This window comes from Monopterus albus, unplaced genomic scaffold, assembly GCF_001952655.1.
Source record: "Monopterus albus unplaced genomic scaffold, M_albus_1.0 scaffold79.1, whole genome shotgun sequence".
Taxonomy (NCBI): domain Eukaryota; kingdom Metazoa; phylum Chordata; class Actinopteri; order Synbranchiformes; family Synbranchidae; genus Monopterus; species Monopterus albus.
This window is the reverse complement of record NW_018127959.1, coordinates 824869-833915: the sequence shown is the minus strand read 5'-3', so window position 1 is coordinate 833915 and position 9047 is coordinate 824869. Positions and strand designations below refer to the sequence as shown.

Here is a 9047-nt window from a genome sequence, read left to right as displayed (position 1 = left end):
AACAGCTGTGACCTTCATCCGCGGTTCTTCCGCCTCTGTCTCGGCCAGCTTGTTGTTCCTAATGGCTAACTCTATGGCTGTAATGAAGTCTACCACAGGGATTTGTTTGGGTGTGACCGCAAAATTCAATCCCTTGGCTAATATCTCTTTTTCTGTGTCCGTGAGTTCTCTGTCCGAGAGATTTTTGGCCCATTTGTCATTGTGCAATGGTTGTGGGTTGTGCTCCTCCTTTCTCCCCCAACCAAGGACATCTGAGGCTGGCTGTCCATTCTGTAGTCTCTGGAATTTAACCATTTGGCGAGCCTTGCTCTTGTTATGTTGGGTAAGTTTCCTTTTCCAAAAAACATGAGATCTCCTGAAAGATTTCTCTGGTAACCTTAGTAGAGAGTCTCCTTCTTAGTTGTTCTGTTTGGTCCATCAGGTTGTCTATGGTGAAGTGTATTTGTCGAATCCTTTCACTTAAAAGTTGTGCTTGTGCGCTTTTCAGGATGTTCCCAGCCCTGTAACCTTTTACAGGAGAGCCCAGCCTCAAACATCTGGGGAAGACGTCCTGTTGGCAGCATCTTAGGTTGAAACGAAGGTGGTTTCTGTAATCAGCCAGTTTCCTGACTGTTTTCTCATACTCACATACCAGTTGAAGGGTGTCATTCCCAAAATGAGTAGCAACATGTCTGTGCAGATTCTCAGCTTATTATGACCTGGATGACTGAGAATCTGCACGGATATGTTCTCTACCATTAGTATTCTTTCATATGAGTTGACAATAGTTGTCATCCCATATTTAGCTCGTTTAGGGTTCATGCAGCATTCACACGAGAGATGGTACCATATCATACCATACCGTATGGTATGGTACAAAAAAATAAAATAAATACATATTCACTGCATGGCTCACAGTGGGCTAGTTTGTCTCCAGTGAAGGTTTCGTTCTCTCTCACTCCAATGAAGGAAGAGACAGCTCAGGCAAACATCATTTTCACTCTGTTCATTTTTCTTTTGTTTAAAATGAAGAATGAAGAGTAATGATACAATGTGATTCATGTATATTTTTATATGCAGTGAAAAAGCAAAGCAAATGATTTGTAAAAATGATAGTTATTATTTTTTTAATTACACTTTCTTATACAATTTTCTAACTGATTCACAGTGATTGCAATATTTAACAGTGAGTGAGAGGGAATCACATGTGACAGTGAATGCATGTGTAAACCCAACTCACCCTTCTCACTCTAATGTTGGGATTTAGCTCCATGCTGCTCGATGCAGGTGGCACTCATTAACCCTTCTTTTTCTTTGTTGATGTGATGTGATTTAGTCTTTTGTCCATCCATCCATTATCTATACCACTTATCCTGAAGAGGGTCGCGGGGGGCTGGAACCAGTCCCCACTGACACTGGACGAGAGGCGGGGTACACCCTGGACAAGCCGTCAGTCTATCACAGGCCTGACACGAAGAGACAAGCACTAACCACTGCGATTTAGTCTTTTGTTTAGTTTTAAAATCAGTGACAGAAATACTGTGTTACAGTACAAGTCCACACATATGTGCCACAGTTAGGAAGCACAGTGTTATAGTCAGCTCAGGATACCGGTGGTGTTGTAGCTGGTAAGAAACAAATGCATTCACATGTGAAGTCTTCATTTAACTTGAGACAATCACAAGATGAATTTTATAATGAACTTATATGACACATGCAGAAGCAGAGACATATCCATCTAAAAATATAGACACTCAGGACCTGAAGCTACTATCCATCAGGCTTGGTTCAGCAATCCGAACAAAATGTTTCTCTCATAATTTGTCTGTATTTTTTCAAAGTTCTCCTACTTCACATGCAAGCCATCGAGCTCATTCCTCCTCCCACTAATCCTTCTGCTTTAATGCTTGTCTACATCAGGCTTGGCCACATTAAACTGATGATTAATGATATATTGATTGGACTTTGTTTCTACCAGTGAGCCCAGGTGCTGAGTTGACAACACACTTGCTTATCTGAGCCACCCAGCTTGCCAGAGGAGAATGTTTCCTGAGGGGAATTAAAAGGCTGAGGACATACTGGATTTGTAGACTTTTGTTTTCCAACTGAGCATTCAGATAGACACCAATACAAAACCAGAAGAAAAATATATCAGTGAACCCATACATAGTAAATAAATGAATTACTAAAACTTTATTACTATGAGATCTAAACTTATTATAACAGTTATTAAGTTTTGTTTCCTTCTAGAAATTATATCAACATGGGATTTTTGAGGCCAATACTGATAATGATATATTGGTCATAAAATAAAGAGTTTAGATTTTAGATTACTGGGCAGTAATTTTACAGTTGAAAAGTAAAACTGTTACTACTCTCTGGTGCAATGGTGATACTATTTTAAATCAGCTTAATTCTTCAATTTATGCTGCATATCCTGAAGATGGGCATGGAAGGACTGGAGCCAATCCCGGCTGACACATGTGGAGAAAGGTGGGGCCCACCCTGGACAGGTCGCCAGTCTGTCACAGGGTTGACATAGAAAAACGACAACACACACTCACATGGATGATAGAGCTGCCAATCTGCATAAGCTGCATGTCTTTGGACCGTGGAAGGAAGCTAAAATACCCGGAGAGAACCCACACAGGCACAGGGAGAACATGCAAACTCCACATAGCAAGGCCATGGGTTGGCCCGGGCTCAAACCTGGAACCTTCTTGCTGTGAAGAAACAGTGTTAACCACAGGACCCAGGAGGTAGAGGTTTTCACCAAGCATATCAACTCTGTGGATAGTAACATCAAGTTCACTCGTGAGGATGCCAGAGATGACTGTCTGGCCTTTTTGGATTGTGCAGTCCACTTGTGAGGGGACAGAAGCCTGAAGGTAGAAGTATACCGGATACCTGCACACGCGAACCAATACCTGCTTTTTGACTCACACCACCCACTTCAACACAAACTGGGAGTCATCAGAACTTTAAATCACAGGGCAGAAGAAGTGCCCACCACTGCAGAAGGGGTCAAGAAGGATAAATTACACATCCAGAACTCCCTTAAGGCTTGTGGATACCCTAAGTGGGCCTTCACCAAAGCTAGGAAGAGGCCCAACACCAACAGGGAGAAACCAGAAACAAGAGGGGATAACACTGTCATCCCTTATGTGGCTGGTTTATCAGAGAAGTTAAAAAGGATCTTTCACAACCACAATATCCCAGTTAACTTTAAACCAGGGAACACCCTGCCAGTGGACCAGAGTCAGCAGTCCACCTCCACCTGAAGGACAAAGGACATTCTTTTGAGGACAGTGAAGTCCAGATCCTCTCCAGAGAACATCGCTGGTTTGAGAGAGGGGTTAAGGAAGCTATTTTTGTAAAAATAGAACACCCCTCACTAAATAGGGGTGGTGGACTATGACAAAACTTGTCTTCCATCTACAACCCTGTTTTGAGATCTCTGCCCAAACATGCCCACCAGGACAACAGGTGTCAGTCGACAGGGGAGGATTCAAAGACAGGTAACAACTCTCACCGATACTGGGCTATAACGACTTAGGTTGTTAGGGGACATTGTTGGGCATCAAAGGACTGAAACACCACAGAGGGGGATAAATATCTCCGGCTCAACACCAGTCAGTCAGAACTGATGAAGCCTCTTGGATGAGAGGTGAAACGTCTTCAACCTAGAAATCTAGTCCAGTTGTCCAAGTTTTTTTCAGAGTGCTAACCACAGCACCACTATGGCATTCAATTGATCAGTTGTGATTAGCTGTACAGCTATACTCATGGCCAAAGATTCAATTTCAATTCAGTTTAAGTTGTCTAGCTCTAAATCACAACAAAAGTTGACGCAGAATGCTTTACAGAGTCAGGTCTAGACCAGCGAGGGAATCTAATGTTGATCAGCTGGTCACTAACCACCGCAGGGGGCTTCACTGGCCGGCTGCTTGTAGGTTAGATCTGATCAGGTAAAACGTCGAGTCCCTGTACAGGAACATTAGTAACCCCGGGCCCTGTAGTTTTCTCCACATCCTCTGCTCACGGTGCAGCAGCAGGAGGGAAAATATATCCACAAAACCAGGTGCAGTTGAAAGATTCTTCTTTTACAATGGTACCGGTGGATATCGCTTTTTAAAAAAATAAGATTTATTGAAAACATACATAACAAACAAGGCAATATAACATTTTGCCAATATGCTGGGGGCACCGGTGGATGTCAGGCAAGCTCACATGAACACATGGATTTTATGCCCATTCATGGAAATCCTTAAGCTATCACGTAATACTTTATTTTGTTAGAAAAAAAATCTTGTGAGCAAGAGTTAGCGAGACGTGTATAAACTGAGTTACTTCTGCATAGAAGTAACTTGTATGTGTGTGTGTGTGTTTAGCAGGCAATGTATTTATTTATTTATTATTTAATATTGAAATTTTGGTGTTTCATAAGTGATTTGATTTTATTTGGGGGAGGATTTATTTTATCTTGTTCTTTCCACTCATCACTACACATCTGGCCATCAGCATCTTCTTTGCTGGCCTTTGCTATTTTGAAGAGCACATTTTAGGCAGGGGAGAGTAAATTACCTGTATGGAGATGACATTTCCATCTAATGTTCACTTTGAGGCAAAATTGGTATCATCCCCCAACTGCAAGGTGACAAAAAGTCTGATGTTCTCTTTCTATTACGCTCCCACCCCACCCCCTTCTCTCTCACTCACCCCCTTTCTATTTGTCTGAGTCACACTCTCCTGCACACCTTCTTTCTCTTTCATGACCCACGTGTGCTTTTTGAGCAGCAATCTATTACCTACTCCACATCCTCATCCCTCACTCCCGCGCAATCTTAACACTCTCTCATTTCCCCTTGTATCTTTCACCATCACGCTCTCCTTCACCTCCGTACCCTCACCTCTCACCAAGCACCTTACTTCCTTGTGTTTCTTCGCCTGCAATCCGCTTTTCCTTATCTCAGATTTCCTCTCTGATTGGCAGATAAGTATCATTTTGGAGGGCCTCTACAAGTCGCTGCCTTCTCATTTCCTGACTGAAATGGCTTTTCTGCTTATTTGCACTGTCAGTGATCATTCCTTGCATGCAGTAATGATTCCTATATTCCCCAGAGATATGGTAAAAGAGGAGGGGCAATTTTAAGGATGACACAATCTAAGTCATCTTTAAAGCATGACCTTTCCATGTATAGTGTTTTCGTAGAAATGTTTGTTCTTCACTTTTGGTAAGGAAGGGCACCAGAATCATTTTCTGATAATGTTTAGCACGGTGGTTAGAGATGTTTAAGCGTCTCCCTGCATAGTTTTTGTATACCTATACAGCTGTGTAGTGTCTGATATCAGTTCAGCTGTGATGCCCCCAGGAGGCACTGCATGAGAAACCGTCCTGCTACCGTGAAGCCACATGGGCTTGGCAGGACTTTGGAAAGTCATTGTCATTTAACACTACAGTTGGGTTCTTTGTGCCAAAGATGAAAAAGACCATCCATTCTGTTAATAACAAAAGTTGCAAAACCCAGCATCTGTGATAGTATGGGGGTGCATCAGTGCCCACGGTGGTGGTGTGACATAGCGCTAAATTGGCCTCTGTCCCAACTCATTTTAGTGTGTTGCATCAAATTCTAAATTTGTTTATTTAAAAAAATCCAACCAAGTTGATCAGTGAAAACACTGAAAACATTTTCTTTATACTTTTGTCAGTTAAATAAAGGTTCAGGCAAATTAACAAATCACAGATTTTAGTTTTTATTGCATTTTGGAAAATGGTACAAAAAGTAGCCCAAATTACAACAACATGCGCAAATCGATTTCTGTGCTTCAAAAAAAGCTGATTGGGTAGTTGAGTATCTCAAAAAGCCTAAATACTAAAGCTTGTTTACATGGTATTGTTATGGTTCAGTTTCATTTCCTGTTCTGAAAGATTTTATTTTGGTTACTTCCTGCCCCGTGTCACCTCACTTGCTCCAGCTTTACTCCAGTGCTTAATCACCTTTCATTGTTTTCACCTGTTGCCGCTTGTTTCCTGTCCATATAGACCTCCTCCTTTCGCTCAGTAAGTGGCTGGTCCATTAAAGATATTGATGGTACTCACCCCATTCATCATGCTGGCCGAGTCTGTTTCTTGGCTCTGTGACGCTGTTACCATATTTATCCTGTCAACTTACTTGTGAGTTCCTGAGTCTTCAGCTAAGATGGTGTTGTCTCCTGTTCTAGCATTACCTGCTGTTTGTTCCTGACTCCCCAGCAACGTTGTCACCACTTTAGCCCTGTGCTCCTGGTTCCTAACTATCTCTGTGCCGCTTCTGGCTGCCTGACTCACATGAGTGCTCCCGGGACCAAAGCTCCCCCTTGGTTTTTGTCCCCTAATCGTTTAATAAAGACTTTCTAGATTCTTCCTCGTCCTGCTCTGCATTTTGGGCCCTAACCTATTGTGAGAATTGCAACAGGTATAAATTCATGTTGGAGGAAATTCTATGAGATATTATTCAAAAAGCTATAAAATGGAAGGAAAAACTCTCCTAGATACTAACAAACTTTTAAAAAAAGTATTTTATTGAGCTGTTCTCTCAGCTTGAGCACAGTAATCTCTTTTCTTTTCAGTTTGGAGGTGATAGTTCAACACAGCCAGGTCTCCCAGGGATCCTCATCTGTATACCAGAATCAGCAAAAAAAAAAAAAAAAGATTCAACTGGAAAGCCTCCTCAGGCTTATAAAGCATGGTGAGCTTGTTTTTTGGATACTTAGTCCCAGTCCACACATACATTGGTATTTTTCAAAAGTGAGTCTAGTTAGTGAGAGTAGTACATCTGCTCCCACTAACTTGGTGATAATAAAGATCGTATTGTTTTGTTTGACATATTTCAGAAGGTGCTTGAAGGACGCCATCATCCCCCCCAATTGAAGGTTCTCCTGCCCTCTGTGGGCACTGAGCTAAAGCTGTGAACCCTGTCAGCTGTCCACATTCTAGCATTAAGTGTCTGCTCTACATTGTCACAGGGCCTGGCTTTAGCCTGCACCATCTGGGGTGTTAGAGAGGGGATACTAAGTCATCGTTCATTCTGTCCCATTCAACCGAACTGTCAGGTCCACTGAGATGACAGGACATGATGGACAGAAAGACAGACTATGGGAGATGGGGAACATGGAGAAGAGGAGGAGCAGAAAGATAAAGGCACTGTGACAGACAGGAGTAGACGGGCAGTTAAAAAGGAGAGATGAGAGACCAGGGGGAGAAAAGATAGACAAGACAGAGCTTGTTGAAAGGGAGAAGAAAGATCAAGAAAGGGAAATAGAGACAGAGCGTGGAATAGAGAGGCTCGGACAGGAAAGGGGGGTTATCTGTCTTTTAGTTTCAGACAAGGTCTGATGGTTGCTCTCTTCACTTGTGTCAAGTGCAGCATCAATATAATGACTTGTTTGATGCTTGGTCTCTGTGGCCCGGCAAACTGCTGCTATTATAACAGCAGACAGACGGCCAATGTCATGTCTGCTGTCTCTTTGGACCCAAAACGCCCAAGTGGTATGGACCCAGTGAAAAACATTGATCAGTCTCATGAGTCTGTGTGCCTCTTCACGTCAGCTTAGTGATCATATTTTATTTTTAAATATTGTTCTAATGCATTTCTTGACCCTCTGTAAAGTGCTTTGAGTTGCTTTGCAAATAAACTTGTCTCATCTTACCAGATGTGTGTTATATTGTCAAATCTGTCTCTCATAATTTTAAACTTTTGAAAAAATTGGAAACTTCTTGAAACCCACTAAAAACATTGTGCAGTACATACAGAATAGAATAGGCCTACCGACATAATCTGGGTGAAGTTCATAACGGTGCATTATTGTGAGCACCTCATCAGTAAAGTGTATGTCCTGCAAAATGGAACGCTTTAAGTGGCAATTATCATCTCCAGGAGGGGCCGTGGAGACAAACATCAGATGTGACGATCAGCAGGACAAACACATTTAACTTATGTGATGCTGGGATTTAAACAGATCAGCTGAACATGTAGGTCAATACTCATGGCCAAAAATTTTATTTCAATTAAATTCAATTTATTTGTATAGCACCAAATCATAACAAAAAAGCCAGGTCTAAACATTATTATTATTATTATTATTATTACATACGAAAAGCCTAACAAATCCCCCTGAGCAAGCACTTGGTGACAGCGGGGAGGAAAAACTCCCTTTAACAGAAGAAACCTCTGACAGACCCCGAGGCTCTTCTGCCTCAACAGGTTGGGGTGAGTGGATAGAGGAGAGAGAGAAGAATGGTAAATGGACTGTATTTTATATAGCGCTTTCTCACAGTGTGTTGCACTGGCCAAAGCGCTTTACAGAGATGATACACCATTCACACACTGATGACGACAAGCTGCCATGCACCGGCGCTAGTCAAGCCACCAGGAGCAATTCGGGGTTCAGTGTCTTGCTCAGGGACACTTAGGCGGGGAGACCGGGAGTCGAACCACCAACTTGCTGGTCAGGAGACGACTTCCCTACCTCATGAGCCACAGCCACCCCCTACTACCACAGAAGAAAAGCAACAAGACACAACAAACGCAACAAAAGCAACAAAACAATCAAACACTGATCAGGTCGATGTGGCTGGTGACTGCTCATCAGAAACATAGAGCTCCAGAGCCAGGGCAACCTGCATAACGCTGTACACCGTCCAGATTCTCTGACTTCATGGTTGAGGTGCATCTTTTTTAAATTTCAAACGTTTTCAGTGTGAATCAGTTTTTCATTTGAACACTAACATTTTCTCTTAGGTGCACACTCAGGGTGTTAACTGCTGTTCCACTACATTATTTAAACACTATCTGTTATAATTAACTCTCTTCTAAGGTAATGGATAAGATGATGTAAATCAAAAAACTGAAAACTCATCATTTTTATGGCTGTTTCCAGTGTGTCTCTAGTGTAGTCACTGTAACAAATGGTATGAATCCCATACCATACTGTACGAATAAATTATGCCCACCAGCCTTGGAGTTACATATGGAAAAGCAAAGACTGAACCTCCAAGGTATTTATTTGGCTGACAGAGAGGACTCCAA

At 42.2% G+C, this 9047-nt stretch overlaps 1 long non-coding RNA gene across 1 annotated transcript; it reads left to right on the top strand.

Moving 5' to 3' along the window:
- The first annotated feature begins 6019 nt into the window (after positions 1-6019).
- On the top strand, positions 6020-7616 carry LOC109963785 (uncharacterized). The gene is made up of 3 exons (XR_002275440.1): positions 6020-6434; positions 6589-6707; positions 6853-7616. It is a non-coding gene; the product is annotated as an uncharacterized LOC109963785 (long non-coding RNA).
- Positions 7617-9047: the final 1431 nt, after the last annotated feature.